Consider the following 14,421-nt stretch of genomic DNA (forward strand, 5'->3'; position numbering starts at 1 on the left):
GGTCCATCCGTATGGTGAAAACGGATGTGTGGGTGACCGGATGAATGCCCACACACCAGCCCAGTCCTACATGTCACCACAAACATATCAAGGTTCGTGCAACAACAAACGGACGTGGATCCACGCTTATGGGCAAGATGCAAATGCCCGCACATGTGGACGTTAGTATTTCCGTAGTTTTTTCGTAATTTTATGACCGATCATTGACCGGGCTGCTCGCTCAGATGTAAAAGAGGCATTTGAGAATGCTCTTACCGCCCTTAGATGTGCACGTGTGTTGTGCGTTGGTGCCATCTAGGACCTGCAGGTTGTGTCCATCCACGAGGCTCACGTCCTAGAAGTCGTTGTGGCCGCAACCCTCGAGCATGAACTCCGCCAGCATCCCTGGCGTCGTCCCGTCCTGGCCAGCGCACTCCAGTATGCCGGTGCCGTAGTTGCCCCATGGCGCACGCTAATTTCCTGGTGGGTTCCTCGGGGCAGCCAGCCTGGCTAGCTAGACAGAAATAGGATGTGGGCTCAATCCTCGCCTTCCCAGCGTTCAACAGGATGACCAGTGGAAGATTCGCCCCAGCATCATCGAGATCATGTATCACTCAAGTGCATGCACGAACACATGTCAGCTTTTTCTTTTACTCCACTACAAATCTTGACATCAATCAGATTTTTGACCATCACAAAACGAATGTTTTTCATGACAAATTATGTTCACCGTGGATGACAAGTTTAGTTGGCAAGCATAGCAAATCCGTCTCAGTTTATTTTTGGCGAGAAAATTGCCGTGCTTGCAAATTAAATTTGTCATCATTGCACCAATATAATTTGCCACAAAAAGCATCAGATTTATCATAGGTAAAAATCTGACATATTCCGCAAAAAAAAGGTAAAAATCTGACATTAGATGTTTATCGTTTCTATTTTTCTCTTCTTCCTGGAGAGCACATCCATGTGTTTGGCGTCATTCCATCCCTACGCTATATACATGTGCATAGTCCATAATTCTAGAGTAACAAGGACAAGGTACCAAGTACATATTCTTCATTTCACAAAAAAAGTACATATTCTTCTTCAATTAATGTCCTTGTGTACGTCTGGTGCTCGAACCGTCGATGGGAACATCACCGCTGCCCACGTGCTGCCTCATCTTTCAATCTCATTTACTTCAATGTCAAGTACTCTTGAAATTATATTTGTTTAGTTAGTATAGTACAAGTGTACCACACACAGTTACTGCAATACGGATAAACATATAAATTGAAACAGACAATCGATTAGAAGAGGTCTTCAGTATTGATGGCTACATCTTTCTGCTGAGATCAAAATTGAGAATTGCATTTGAGATTGGAAAAAGAAAAACATGAATTATGTTTTATTTTATGGACTCTAACTCAGTTTGTCCATTATTTGGATTTATGCACCTGTAGTGTTGGAGTAGCATGCTCACCGCTGACGGCGTTGATGTAAGTTGTAAAGAGAAGACAATCTGTTAATTTCTAAATTATACATTTACATACCATAGAGATTAAGTAATGGTCTGTGTGTGTTCCCCTGATGGTTTTCCTTCGGAATTTTGTGTTTTCCATCTGAATTAAGTTTTCTTATTCGTGTTTCTCGTGAAGAGAGCTTTCAATAAGATCCCATTTGAATACATATTGAGGAGTTAAAAAAAATGTCAAGTTTCAACGTTTGAATTTAGTATGAGTGACCGACAAAATCACAAGTTTTTTACAAAAAAAACCCCGCTTAAGTTTCATTTGAAACTTGAACTTGATACAAGCGACCAGAAAATCAGAAGTTTCAGATGCAAGATCGCAAGTTTCAAAGATTAAATCTTACAACTTACTGTTCCCTAGTGCAGGATCCAACTAATTTGCGGATGGCGAGGCAATCTGATCGCTGGGAAGGGCTTGACAGGTGCGTGCCCTTGCGAATTTCCGGTATTGAGGATATTAACTTATCTTTTATAGGAACTAAGTGCGATCTCAACAACAGAATTCTTTTGGGGTTAATTATCCTTTTGCCCTTAGTGGTGTCCATGTGCTCAGTTTTGCCATCTGATGCAAATCGTGCTCAGTTTTGCCCCTAGTCCGTGCGCACCAACTCGTTCCGTGAGTATTGCCGTCTCCGTCAGGTCAACCTTTTGACTCGGCCCTTACAGGTGGGACCAGGCGGCAGAGATGCGCTAGACGATCAGACTGTTGCACGCGTGGCTTATGGGACCCAGCAAAGAGCCGTTGAGCAGAGAGCTGTTGCGGGTGTGCTATATAAGCAGGCGACAGAGAGCGGCGGTGACCACGGCGATAGAGAGAGCGGGCGACAGAGAGCACGGCGGTGACCACGGCGACAGAGAGAGCGGCGGTAGGAAGATAGCTGTGGAGGGCGCGGCGGCGTTGAGATCCCCTTCGGCTCCGAGCTCCATGTCTTCTTCAAGCTCCCGCGCCACCTCGCGGATGTAGAGCCCGGCGCGCGTGGAGATGCCTATCTTCGTCTGTCCTCGATGCCAGGCGGGCGTTGATCGGAGGGTTTCTCACACACTGAAGAACCGGAATCGTCCGTTCTACGTGTGCAGCAAGAATGGGGTAAGAATCGGGGCAATTGCACCATTTCGTGGTCGGGATCTTTGAGCAATGGGTTGATATGTTTGCCGTTCATGCAGGTGAAATGTTTCTTTCTTTGGGTCGATGCTCTGGCCAAGACTCTGATGAATGAACTGCAAGAAGAGCATGAAGAATGGTTGCGCATGCTGCCACGAACGACAATGGCCGCAGCACGAGCTCCGGAAGAAGAGATGGAGGGCGAAGCACGCACTGACAGAGAGCTAGCTGTTGAGCTTAGGATGTTGAAGAAGAAGGTTAGGATGCTTCAAGATCAAGCACAAATACCAATACCCATTTTCAATTACTTTTGGGCATTTGTAGGTATGGTAATCGCACTGGGTGTAATGTTGAAATTGTATGGAAAGGCATGAATTACGGAGGAATTTGTAAGCTTGAAATTGTATGAGAAACTCACCTTGTTTAAATGTTGGTCAAAGTTGTTTAAATATTGAAAAAAAAGAAGAAATGACCAACATTTAAATATGTTGAAAAAGGGAGAATAAATGAGAAATTCAGAAACTTTTGATCAATGAAATGCAGCTCTCTGCTCTGCCTTTCTGTCAAAAAAAGGTTCCTCTGTGGGCCAAATTCAGAGCGGAGAGCCAAGTGTGGCTAGACTAATGGGCCAACTGCATCCAATAGGCCCATTCGGGGGTGGGCAAATGAGATCTCTTGCGTATTTTTCTGTTTTCTGTTCTGATTTAATTTAGGCAGTAAATCATTTTGAAACATTTTTGTGAAAGCTAATTGAATTATTCCAGAGCCAAAAAATTAAGTTTAGAATTTTTTTTGGAGCTGTTAAATATTTAATAGCAATTTAAGTACTCCAATTCAAATACACCATGATTTAAATCAAAGACCAAAATGTCATGGAAAATGTGCCTCAGCTCTGGTAGAGGTTTACACCTGGTGCCAAAATTAATGAACATTTTTGAAGGGCATTACATTGAGAAAAAGATAATTTGTCTAAAAAATGAAGGGTGGAAAATGCACAAAAAATTGGTGCGGCTAGGACTCAAATCCAGGACCGCGTGGGTTTGTGGTGTTTAGGGCTGCGCTGGTAACCGCTAGGGCAGATGGAAAGACTTTGACATGGCTAGGGAAGGAAGCTATACATAGTGAGACCGTGACTTGGTTTAGGGTTTAAAAACGCATGTTTGTACTAAATGTTTTCACACGCGTGAGAGTGGTTTTCCTTTGTTTTGCACTGAACTTTTGGAGGGTTGGAAATGTATGTTTGCATTGCCACATGGTTCTGGTTAGAGTGGCACTTGGTTTAGGATTTAAAGGGAATAAATTTGCATGCTAGTTCATGACTTGGTTTAGGGAAGAAATGATATGTTTGGGCACGGACATTTTGAACACACATAATAACATGGATATATAAGATGCAACACACCATACCCTTACATAGATGGGTACCAAGTTCAGGGACACGACACGACATGCACGACATAGAAAAGCAACAAAATAAAAACGATAAAACTAAAACATGACGAGCTTGACGAACAACTTCACTCCGGGATCGCATCCCTTCTTGAACATTTTCATCTTGACCTTTCTTCCACCTTGGCCGCGTGCCCCTTCAACACCGTCTTCAACTTCACTCCTCCTCCTCCTCGTAGGGAAGGGAGTGCATCTGGTTTTCAGTGGGGAAGATGCACTCGTAGTTGGTGAAGATGTTGTACACCGTGAAGAAGATGGACTCGTAGCCGCACCAAAACACTTGGCGGAGGAGCTTGCGCGCGTCAAACAGGTTGGCGAAGGTGACTGTGAGCAGTGGGAGGATGCCGGCGCGGTCACGAACCTCGTTGATGGTGTACATCCTAGGCGAGCCCCGTGGGAGGTGGGCATAGCCGGCTCTGAGGAAGGCGCGGGTGAGCTTGACGGACCCCCTCCACCTGGAAGTCGCCCACACACAGAGCTCCCTCTCCACGAGCACGCCCGGTGGGTAGCGCAGCTCCGGCACGACAGGCGGACGAAGGAAGGTCGGCCTGTTGTGCTGCATCTTCACTTGGTCGCTTGGAGGGCTCGGTCGCTTGGGTGTTTGAAGTTGGAGAGAATGGATCTGGCTTTTGGGTGGTGAGTGGGAGAGGAAGAGATGCACCCCATTTATAGGCCTATGGGTGGGAGAGGAAGAAAGAAGGGATGAGAACGGTGTGTGTGTGAATCCAGACGCGTGTGTGTATCCGTTAAGTTTTGGACCCTTAAATTTTTGCACGGAAACGATGCATGGGGCGCGTGTGTGCATCTGAATCACTGCATAGGGAAGCTCTTTGACCGGGCGTGTGCATCTGAATCGTTGTCGTAATCTGAAACAATGGCCTAATTCTGAATCAATACGTGCATGGCCACGTCGCTCGCCTCGCTCGCATGTATGCATGTTCGCCTTCCGCGCATTCATTCCCACATCGCGGCCCTTCCCATGCATGCAGGCCTGGAAAGGCTGAGACGGGCAATTATTTGCGCTCTCAGGCCCGGACAGCGAGATGGCCCAACGGTCCATCCAGCACGCCCGGTACTTGTTGAGAAAAAAAATCGCCCAGCCAATCAGATTGCATCTCGCGGATCGCCCCCTCCTCCCCGTAGATTCCTTCTAGAAGGGTTAGATCGACGGTCCTTGATCGCCGTTAGGGTTAGATGGACGGTCCTTGTTCAACGCTAGGGTTAGCGGGGTTTGGGAGGGGTTTGGAGTAGTCAAAGATAGGTTTGACCAGATTTAAAATGAGCATAATAAATTAAATAAAAATCAGAAAAATGAAAAACCTGCACACATAGTCTTCTTATGTCATATAATAACGATTTAAGTTGATAAACAAGGTTCACATACATTTAAAAGAAAAGTTCATGTGTCTTATGTGGTATCTCAAGTATCTCAAACTCTCTTGTATGAAGTGAAGAGAAGTGTTTTGGGGAAATGAACATGAAAATTTCAAAAATCTCACCACAGCTTCATTTTGGAGTGACTAAGAAGGATCCAGGCTTAGTTTTCCATTTTGATATTTTAGGCTTGTTTAAATCTTGGTCAAAGTTAAGTTTGACCAGAATTCAAATGAGCAAAACAAATTCAAAAAAATATCAAAAAATGGAAAAACCAGCGCACATAGTCTGTATATATAGAATATATGTGTAGGAAAGTTATTTGGCCGATTTAGACAAGGTCAAAAAAACCTAGCTTAGAAATGAGGCCGTTTACCCTACCTTTGGACCCGTCTTTTTTAGCATATTTTTCATGAAATTTCAAAAACCTCACCACAGCTTCATTTTAAAGTGACTAAGAAGGATCCAGGCTTAGTTTTTCATTTTGATATTTTAGACTTGTTTAACTCTTGGTCAAAGTTAGGTTTGACTAGAATTTAAATGAGCAAAACAAAAATTAAAAAAAAATCAAAAAAGGAAAAACCAGCGCACATAGTCTGTGCATATAGAATATATGTGTAGGAAAGTTATTTGGCTTATTTGGACAAGGTCGAAAAAATCTTGCTTAGAAATGAGGCCGTTTACCCTACCTTTGGAGCTCTTTTTAGCACATTTTTCATGAATGTGAGTTTACCAAAGTTTCAAAAGAATCAATGACAATGATAAGCTCTATAAAAAAAAAAGAGTCTATTGCTCTTCGACACGTTTTATATCTACTTCAGTCATGCTTTATTGGAGTTATCTGACGCCAAGGAGGAAGGAATAGAGATTAGGATCCTAGCCTTGTTCCGTTTGAAGTTCCTAAGAGAGGTTACAAAAGAAAGGGATGCTCAAACCAAGGATTTGGAGTCTTATTAGTGCATCAATCTACAGAAAGGTAGGGGGGTCAACTTTGAAGTTCTAACATAGGTCCAACATCATTCAAACATAGTTCTAACATAGGTCCAACATCATTCAACAGAAATACAACATTATTCATCATGTTTCATAATTATTCATAAATAGCGTTGGGGCTTCTGTTTGTTCCTTGAGCTTCTTGCCATCACTTTGCTCCTCGTGCACCTTGTGCTCATTGCTTCTTCTCTTCTCCTCTTAGTTGTCGGTACCTTGTGCGTCTTCTTCAAGCCTACTACAGAGCTGTGTAAAACATAAAGGATAATGAGATCATGTCAAGTGACTAATGTACAGTAGTATTTGCAAGATTTACATACCTAGCAGAACTCACAACAACAGAAGGTTGGTCACCATTTGGAGCCGCACTTGGATCACCATTTGGAGCCTCATTTGGATCATCATTTGGAGCCTCACTTGGATCACCATTTGGAGCCTCACTTGAATCATCATTTGGAGGATATTTTGGATCATCGTCAAAATCATGCGGCTGTTGACCACTTGACCATCATCATTTGGAGCCTCATCAAAATTCTCATCTGATGCAACCGACTGTTGACCATCATTTTCATCATCTGTTGAGGCAACCGGCCGCTGACCAACATTTTCATCGAAGCCTTCATCGAAACTCTCTCCGAATGCTGGATCTAGTGTGTTATCACAATACTTACCGAAATGACCAGACCCGCCACACCTTGTGCACTTACGCTTCCTTGCTCCAAGTCCAGCTCCTTCGCTGCGAGGTCTGATTCGACTCTTCCTTGGTCTACCTGCTACTCTCTTCAGAACTGGAGCGCAAAGCTTGAATCCAGGGTCCACCATGTCCCATTGTTGTTTTCCCTCCATAGCAGGAAAGGCATACGTATATGTGGCTTTGAACCTTGCAACAGAGTAGTAATCATGCACATACTGATGTATGTTCATTGATGGACCTGGGAAAGAAGTGATGAAAAACAAGGCATGAATGCTTGGCAGCCCAGTTATCTGCCATTGCCTACAACTGCAAGTTCTAGCTTCTAAATCCACTGGATATCTCCATTCCCTCTTCTCTTTATCAAAATATGATATCTCTGCTGTGGTACCCAAGCAAAGAGTCATGTTCATTTCCAAGCCTGTTGTTTTCTGCTTCAGTTCATTCATCATGGCAGGGATGATAATGTGGCCCATGAATTTTGCCTCGGCTATTCCTGCACGATAATGAAATTTCTACATGTATTCTATCCTTATCCTGTCAAGCAAATCCACCACATAATGACCCTTTAGTTTCCGGATCGTTGAATTGAAAGACTCTGCTAGATTAATGTGCACATAGTCAACTTTGCTCAGTTCACTGAATTGGCTTCTGGCCCATAACTTGGAGTGGTGTGTTTCCAAGTATTCTTTCATTTTGGGATTCATGTATAACTGCCTCAAGTGGTAGTTGTGCTTCTTCACACTGCAAGTCAGATGCTGGCCATAAATTGTCGGTATACACCTTTCCTTTAAATTTCTTCACAAAATTTGCAGCAAGGTGACCCATGCATTCCCTATGCTCTACGCTAGGGAACACATTGTCCACGGCCACTTCTAAACCTTTGTGGGCATCTGTATGAATGACCAACCCATTGGGATGTGCAATAGCCCGGCGCAGATTATGCAAAAACCAAGTCCAGCTCTCCTGAGGATCTGTCTCCAGCACACCGTAAGCAACTGGAAATACAAAACTGTGTGCATCTACTGCACAAGCTTCTACTAATTGTCCTTTAAACCTCCCTATGAGAAAAGTAGCATCAATAGCCAAATAAGGCCTGCAGCCTGCCAAAAAACCCCGGCGACAAGCCTCAAAGCACACAAAAACCCTCCTAAAGCATTCCTTGGTCTTTGTCACTCCCCTGAATGTGTACTCCACGGTATGGTGGTCAATATCTTCAATACTACCTGGGCTGGTCCTCTTCACTTCACCTTTGAATGAATACAATAATTGAAAACTTTCCTGCCAGTTACCATAAATAGAATCCATAGCATGTTGTTTACCATTGAACAACCTCATGTATGTTAAATCTATCTTGAACTTGTCTTTGATGTTCTTCTGCAATTCCTTTAGACCCACTTGCTAGTTTTCTTTCACCCACTTCTTTACTTCTTCTGCCACCCATCTTGACTTGGCTCTACTAAGTGTATCCTTCCTAAGGGTTGATTCCCGGCACGTGTGCTTAAAATGGTTCACTTTGACCTGAACATTCGTGCTATTTCGCATTTTAGATGCGAGCATCCTCCATGGACAACCCTTAGTCCGACAGTGCACTCTGTAACATACTTGGTCGCTCTTGTCAACTTTGAAAGTACGTTCTGCCTTGATGCAGTATGTCACAAGTGCATTTCTACACTCAGTCATGGATGCAAAAATGGTACCTTCTTCCATATGAGGGTTCAAAGGGTCCCATTCAACAGATGCAAGGTCTTCGTCCTCACCCACCGCGTCATCATCCACACGGACTTCATTGTGAGCCTCGTCTTGGTTTTCAGCCCGAGGTGCCCGTCGTAAATTCTGAATAACATCAGAATATAGCTTCTCTTTATCAACCCCAGAATTGTAGTCATAAGGCTCCACTCAAGGGAGACCCTACTGCCGATGCCCACGCTTGTCGAGCCACCACGTCGCCGTGCACTAACTGAACTGTTCTGGCTAGAGCTGCCATTACAACGACTTGGTTCTCCCCGAGATGTTGCACCCGCCATCCTAGGTCCAAATGCCCGCTCAAGCACATCAATTTGCAGCCTCACATGAAAATTCTCTTTCTCCTTATGCCTAGCAAACATGGTAGCCAGCTCTTCATCATTACTAACTGTCACCCATTTCTTTTCCCCATCATAGTATTTGTATTCCACTTCATCAAGCAAACCCCAAGGATATTGGCTACAAATTATCTCCCCAAATTGTCTGAAACTCCAATTACAAGCCATTGGCAACAGATAATCGAAACCTCCTTGGAATTTCTTCTTATTCTTTGCATTCAACATGTACCAGTCCCTTCTAATGTGCACAAGAAAGCAAACCGAAACTCCAGCCTAACCGACGAAAAACAGAGATGCAATCAGCACACTAACCGGGCAAACCAACTCGAATCAGTTGTTCAAATGCACAACTAAGCTCAATCTAAACAGGAGGCGTGGCTTACCCCTCGGGAACCCAGTCGTGGACGCGGCGGATCTCCGGCCCGATGCCTGCCTCGCCAAATACTCCGGGGTCGCCGCTGCTCGCCATTTCGCCATGGGGTTCACCCTCCTACTTCAAATAGCTCCACCAGTCCCCCACCTATCAGCGCTCCGGCCGGGCGAACGGAAGGAGGCCGCGCCGCGGGTCGAGCAGTTGGCGGGCTCCCCACCCGTGGCGTCGCAGGAAGGTGGCGGGCGGAGCAGGTAGCGGTGGAGCAGCACGGCCGCGGCCACGGCAGCGCAGCTGGTGGCGGCGCAGGTGGCGGCGGCGGCGCAGGACGGCCGGCCGGCGGACGGGACAGAGTGGGCGTCGAGTTTCCCAGCTAGAACCCTAGGATTGATTTGGGGATTTTGTTGCACGGTCCCACATGTCAGCTCCAGACCCATGTCCACGCGGTCCCACATGTAAGCTCCGGAACCACAACCACTAACGCCGGCGGACGGAATGCACTAAAATCTGGCCGTTTGGCCTCGTCATAGTAGCTGCGCATGGACTAGGGGAAAAACATAGCACGATTCGCAACTGAGGGCAAAACTGAGCACATGGACACCAGTGAGGGCAAAAGGATAATTAACCCATTCTTTTGTGGTACATTCATTTTTTAAATATGCCCAATTGTTTACTTATTTCTATTCTGAACCTCACTTGGTCGACCATACTTCGAGCACTTTACCATACTGTTTGCATCTTTGTTCATGTGAAATATCTCATGCTCGCTCCGTCCAGAAATACTTATCGGAGAAAAGAATGTATCTAGACGTATTTTAGTTCTAGATACATCCATTTTTATGCATCTTTTAGACAAGTAAATCCAAACGGAGGGAGTATTTGATTGAGACCACCGTGCTAAAGGGTAGGAAGATGGAGGGGTGATTCTTACAACAAGCTAGTAATCTATTGATTTGTGAGTAATTCTTATGTAAATATTCATTGGACCGGGCCAGCACTAGGCGACAGTCGGCCGGCCCAAATTTGGGTCCGCCACACCCCGCGCGTCGGATCCCTGCTCATCCAACCGTTGGATCCAATCACCTCTTCGTCCCAAATCTCATGACCCCCCGTCCGTTTCTTCTCTTCCCAAATCACAGCGACGCGCAACACGCCTCCCCTGTCCGCCCAAGGCCATCGCAGCACCCCGCCATGCATGCTCAGGTAGTCTCTGCTCATTTCCTCACTGTCGACATTGAAGCACCCGTCTCATTGACAGTTGCAGCTTTTCCCCCAATTTTCTCACGAATGATGAAGAAAAGATGGTGGTAGCAAAAAAAAACTCGCCCATCGTAGCAAATTTGATGTCAATTGTAGCAAGAAAGACCTCACCAATTTTCTCACGTACAATGAAGAAAAAAGATAGTACTAGCAAAAGAACTCGATGGCCGCAGCAAAATTTTATGAGATTTCCGGCACCCGTGATGGCTGGTTCAACCGCATCGGTGGGTGCTGCTTGCAGCTTTTCCCGTCCAGCGTCGCCAGTGCCAGCATCCACGGCAGTAGTCGGTTCCAACACTCGTGGTGGCCGGCACTAGCATTGGCGGGTGCTGGTTGCAGCTTTTTCCGCTGAGCGTCGCCGGTGCCAGCATCCAGGGCAGCCAGTTCCAGCACCCGCGGTGACCAGTTCCAGCATTGACCAGTGATGGTTGCAACAGCCTGTGGCGCCGGTTCTAGCATTGATCAGTGCTGGTTGCAGCAGCCTATGGCGCTGGTTCCAGCACTGGAAACCCTTCATAGCCCCCCGAACGCCTAGCTCCCGGCCGCCTTGGCTGCACTGTCCCACTACCGCCCTGGAGCACGTGGGACTGCGGTCCTTCCTCCGCCTCGTGTGCCAAGCCGGCCTTTGTGGTAGCTCATGGCAGAGTCCATGGTGGAGGCGTTGGGAGCAACCAGAAATTGCGCTGGAGAGAATGTGGGGTGGCTGGAGGCGCGCATGAGCTCGAGCTTGGGCATGACGGAGCGTACGGGGGGTGTAGAGATGGATGAGGCGGGTCAACACTTGGCGAATGTAACGAGTGGTTGTGCTTGCTCGAGGGAAGAGATTAGGAGGGGACAGAGTGGTGCACTAGAGTTAGTTGCCTCTCGTGCATGTGATCTTGCTAGATCGGACGAGTCGCACGTGGCCGGCTCAAAGTTCGGCCGGCCAGCCGGATGCATACATTTCCCATTGGAGTGTCCTTCTGGTAACGACGACACGCTACAGAGTCCACTGTCCAGCTGTTTGGTACGGAGAGAGTCAGAATGGCAGGGAAAACTCAACACTTCGGAACTCAAGTACACCTATGAATCTTTGCACTCAATTGCTTTATGACTAGTTCTTACTAGCGATGTCCGCGCGGCGGCACGCCTCGCCCTATCGTTGTATTGCAATGAAATTTGTTGTGTGTTCATAACGGAAGTTGCAACATAGAGTTAGTACTTTTGAGTCCACCATAATCTATAGTGAAAGATCAGGCCCGGTCCTTAGTGGGGGCGAACGGGGCGGCCGCCCCGGGCCCCCGACGCCACAGGGGCCCCCGATCAGATGTGTGTTATGCACTGGGGGTTTGACCAGCGGGCGGATTGACATAGGGCCGCCCGATAAAAAAGATTGCGCAGGCAACGCGTATCTCGTTCCGCGTTTGACATGCCGAGATCCCCTCCTACGGCAGAATTGATCTCGAGGATCTCCTGTGATTTCGCCACCATCTCCTCTCAAAATTTTCTCGTACCCCACCCCACGCCCTCCCCTCCCGGGAACTCCTCAAGCACTCCGACTTCTCTTGCAGCTCTAACCAATCGCCAATCAGAAGAGGTTTGTGCAGCACGTACGTGCTTAAGGATTAGACTATAGCCCAACCCCGGCATACTCAGTTCAGACAGAGATGGTATTGAGATTTGGTACTTGTGAGTCCGCTTTGATAAACTGGTGCTAGGTAAGAGTTGATTCAATTGATTTAAGGCCACTGCTACGTGTAAGTCGGATGATGGACTGGATTTGTAAACCGCCTTGGTGACCGTTCGATGCAAGTCAATACGTCCATCCGATCTGTGACAGTTGGAGCACCTGCACACTTTCCTCAGCAATCGCAGCCCCCATCGTCTTTCTCCTCTGTCTTGCATCCTCCACAGTCCACACCCATCAATCCACGCAGCGCAGCGTTGATGCATAACCCACCATGGCAACTGCTTCGACGGTCTCGCAGCGCCGGCATCACCGGCGAGCGCTCCAATACAACAGCAAGTGCTGCATCGTAGCTCCGAGAGTCGGCAGTGACAGCTGCGTGGCATCATCAGGAGCCGCCGCTGCTGCTCCATGGCAGTACGGAGCGCGGCAAAGCTCCATGGCAACGCCGAGGAAATCCGGCGAAGTTCCATTGAAGCTCCACGGCAGCACCACACAGCACGTCAAAGGTCCAATGCAACACTGATGGGCATCCGGCGAAGCTACATTGAAGCTCCAATGACAGCACCGCGCGGCGACGAGGGCTTCAATGGAGCACCAGCGGCCGGCGACGAGGGCTGCATCGCAACACCGGTGGCCGGCGTCGAAAGCTTCATTACAGCAACAGCGGCCGGCGACGAGAGCTTCAATGCAGCACCGGCGGCCGGCGACGTGGGCTACATCGCAGCACCGTTGGCTGGTGACGAAAGCTGCACTTCAACGCAACACCGACGACCCACGGGCAAGCTCCACTGCAGCTCCATGGCAGCACTGCCGCTCAAAATAAATCTCCGATGCAGCACCGTCGACGTCCCGGCGAAGCTCCATTGCCGCCCCCGCCGTGCTCCATTGCAGCCGCGGCGGAGCTCCATTGCAGCCACCGGCCGACGAAGCTCCATTGCTGCCTCGGTCGTGCTCCATTGCAGCCACCGGCGTGCGGCGTTCCCACGAAGCTCCATTGCAGCCCCGGCCGCGCTCCACTGTAGCCGCGGCGGAGCTCCATTGCAGTCGGGCCCGCTCCATTGCAACGCGGCCGGCGGCGGCGGGAGCTGCGATGCAGCTTCGGTGGCGCTTCAATGCAACCACGGCGGAGCTTCAACAACCTCCCTCCATTACGGCGGCCATGGCGGGCGCTACGACGCCACACACGGCGATGACGGCAGAAGCCGCGATGCAGCTCTGGTGGCGCTTCAACACAGCCACGACAGAGCTTCGACAACCTCGCTCACGCTCTACTCCAGCCCTGGCGACGTGAGGATGAATCAGGCTGCTCCCCTGCGGTGCTGTGTCTCCTCTGCCGTTGAACGAGAAAAGGATGGAAAAGAAGGATGCGATGGGCGGAGAGGATAAGGTTGGAGGGAGAAGATAAGGTGGGCGGGACACGTGGTGAGCCGAGAGAGAGGTTTACGTGAGAGAATTTTCATCCGGTTGAAATTAAGCAATTTCCTTGATTTAATACCTTTGCAACTATGCGTTAGTTTCCATATACTAATTTTCTGATTCTGTAAATTTTAGCACGGCATGCCGTCTAATACATATGCATCCGGTGAGGAGAAGAAGAAAAAAGGAACAAGCAGATGAGTTTATATAGTTACAGAGAGGATCGATTGATAACTTTTTGTAAGAGTAATATGAGGAGTTGAAGAAATCAAGGCATGACATTTGTTCTGACCGAACTACTAGTCTTAATCCAGAAGACAAGGGCACAAGGGCAACCAACAGATGAAAACACTGTAAGTGATTATGAGCACATATTTAATTCGTCTTGTATAGAATCTGCTAGTTTAGACAGAAAACCAATTTTTGTTATGGATATCTATGATCCAAATAATCGGGATACCATATTAATGAATAAAGAAAGGGAAATAATAGTGGAGAAGGCGGCCTATAATAGAAATAGATAGAGT

This window comes from Aegilops tauschii, chromosome 6 (assembly GCF_002575655.3).
Source record: "Aegilops tauschii subsp. strangulata cultivar AL8/78 chromosome 6, Aet v6.0, whole genome shotgun sequence".
In the NCBI taxonomy this organism is placed as follows: domain Eukaryota; kingdom Viridiplantae; phylum Streptophyta; class Magnoliopsida; order Poales; family Poaceae; genus Aegilops; species Aegilops tauschii.